General features: G+C 56.1%; 1 non-coding gene across 1 annotated transcript; it reads right to left on the reverse strand.

The window, feature by feature from the left end:
* Window positions 1-339: 339 nt before the first annotated feature.
* On the reverse strand, window positions 340-2,203 carry LOC125798601 (18S ribosomal RNA). Its single transcript, XR_007437394.1, has one exon. It is a non-coding gene; the product is annotated as an 18S ribosomal RNA (ribosomal RNA).
* Window positions 2,204-2,500: the final 297 nt, after the last annotated feature.

A 2,500-nucleotide genomic window follows, 5' to 3' on the forward strand; every position in this document is an offset into this window, starting at 1 on the left:
GTAACCAACAGACACAAAAAGTGACGGTTTGAAATAATGTTTTACGGCAGCCGCGGGTACGGGCGCCCCGGAACGCCTAAGCGAACTCGGGGTCATCAAACCGCGCCGCCGAGCCGCCTCCGGAGTAAGAAACCCCGCAGACGGACTTCGGGGGCCAGGTACCCGTCTCCCTTTGGCCGTAAAACACGTTTTTTGCTCAGGACACCGTTTTTCGATCAAGTCATTAAAAGGCCGAAGGGAATCCCTGTAGTTCCCAACGTCGGGCCGTGGCTTGAACATTTTTTGTTTGTGGAAATGGGAGTCGCGCCTACTGGGAGACACTACCAACCCAAGTCCCGGTAATGATCCTTCCGCAGGTTCACCTACGGAAACCTTGTTACGACTTTTACTTCCTCTAGATGATCAAGTTCGATCGACTTTTCAGCACAGCACCAAGGCCCCGCGAAGGAGCCCCGGCGTGGCCGATCCGAGGACCTCACATAACCATCCAATCGGTAGTAGCGACGGGCGGTGTGTACAAAGGGCAGGGACTTAATCAGCGCGAGCTGATGACCCGCACTTACTGGGAATTCCTCGTTCATGGGGAATAATTGCAATCCCCAATCCCCGTCACGAACGGGTTTAAGCGGATTACCCGCGCCTCTCGGCGTAGGGTAGGCACACGCTGGCCCGGCCATTGTGGCGCGCGTGCAGCCCCGGACATCTAAGGGCATCACAGACCTGTTATTGCTCCATCTCGCGTGGCTATACGCCACTGGTCCCTCTAAGAAGTTAACCGCGACCGCGGGGGGCCGCGTAACTATTTAGCACGAAGGAATCTCGTTCGTTATCGGAATTAACCAGACAAATCACTCCACCAACTAAGAACGGCCATGCACCACCACCCACAGAATCGAGAAAGAGCCATCAGTCTGTCAATCCTTTCCGTGTCCGGGCCGGGTGAGGTTCCCCGTGTTGAGTCAAATTAAGCCGCAGGCTCCACTCCTGGTGGTGCCCTTCCGTCAATTCCTTTAAGTTTCAGTTTTGCAACCATACTCCCCCCGGAACCCAAAGACTCTGGTTTCCCCGCACGCTGCCCGGCGGGTCATGGGAATAACGCCGCCGGATCGCGGGTCGGCATAGTTTACGGTCGGAACTACGACGGTATCTGATCGTCTTCGAACCTCCGACTTTCGTTCTTGATTAATGAAAACATTCTTGGCAAATGCTTTCGCTTTCGTCCGTCTTGCGCCGGTCCAAGAATTTCACCTCTAGCGGCGCAATACGAATGCCCCCGGCCGTCCCTCTTAATCATGGCCCTGGTTCAGGAAACCCACAAAATAGAACCGGAGTCCTATTCCATTATTCCTAGCTCAGGCATTCAGGCGAGTTTGGTGCCCGCTTTGAACACTCTGATTTTTTCAAAGTAAACGCTCCGGACCCCTGAGGACCGGACACCCAACCAAGGGCATCCGGGGGGCGCCGGGAGGCAGGGTCTGGGACAGGCGGTAGCTCGCCTCGCGGCGGACCGCCAGCCCACTCCCGAAGTCCAACTACGAGCTTTTTAACTGCAGCAAATTTAATATACGCTATTGGAGCTGGAATTACCGCGGCTGCTGGCACCAGACTTGCCCTCCAATGGGTCCTCACCCATGTGTTTAGGATACGTTCATTCCGATTACAGGGCCTCGAAAGAGACCTGCATCGTTATTTTTCGTCACTACCTCACCGTGTCGGTAATGGGTAATTTGCGCGCCTGCTGCCTTCCTTGGATGTGGTAGCCATTTCTCAGGCTCCCTCTCCGGAATCGAACCCTGATTCCCCGTTACCCGTGGTCACCATGGTAGCCCCCTATGCTACCATCGACAGCTGATAGGGCAGACATTCGAATGAGACGTCGCCGCCGCGGTGGGCGCGCGATCGACCCGAGGTTATCTAGAGTCACCAAAGGGCCGGGGGAAACCCTCGCGGGTCCCCCCGGGTGGGTTTTGGGTCTGATAAATGCACGCATCCCGGCCCCCCCGAGAGAGGACCGGTCAGCGCTCGTTTGCATGTATTAGCTCTGGAATTACCACAGTTATCCGAGTAACGTGTGGAGCGATCAAAGGAACCATAACTGATTTAATGAGCCATTCGCAGTTTCACTGTACCTTCCGTGTGCACTTAGACCTGCATGGCTTAATCTTTGAGACAAGCATATGTTACTGGCAGGATCAACCAGGTTGCTGCGAGTGGTTTTTGTCACAGAAAAAACCATTGGTTCTTAGAGGGGAGAGGGATCGGCCCCGTACCGTCCGAAGGACCCCCCGGGGAGGGGGGGACGGGCGGAGAGGCTCGTCCGAGCTCACCCCTCATTGCTCCCAGTGGAAATTAGTGTGGCAACTCCGCTGCGCGAGTTCCCGCTTGCTTCGGGGATAACAAGGAAACGCTCGTTCCGAAACCGGGGGTCCGGAGCTTTTTGAAGCCGGGTGCTGGAGCTCGGTTGGACGCGAGGACCACCGAGGCATCCGAGTCCGACGGC

Source organism: Astyanax mexicanus, unplaced genomic scaffold, assembly GCF_023375975.1.
Source record: "Astyanax mexicanus isolate ESR-SI-001 unplaced genomic scaffold, AstMex3_surface scaffold_63, whole genome shotgun sequence".
NCBI classification, from domain to species: Eukaryota; Metazoa; Chordata; class Actinopteri; order Characiformes; family Acestrorhamphidae; genus Astyanax; species Astyanax mexicanus.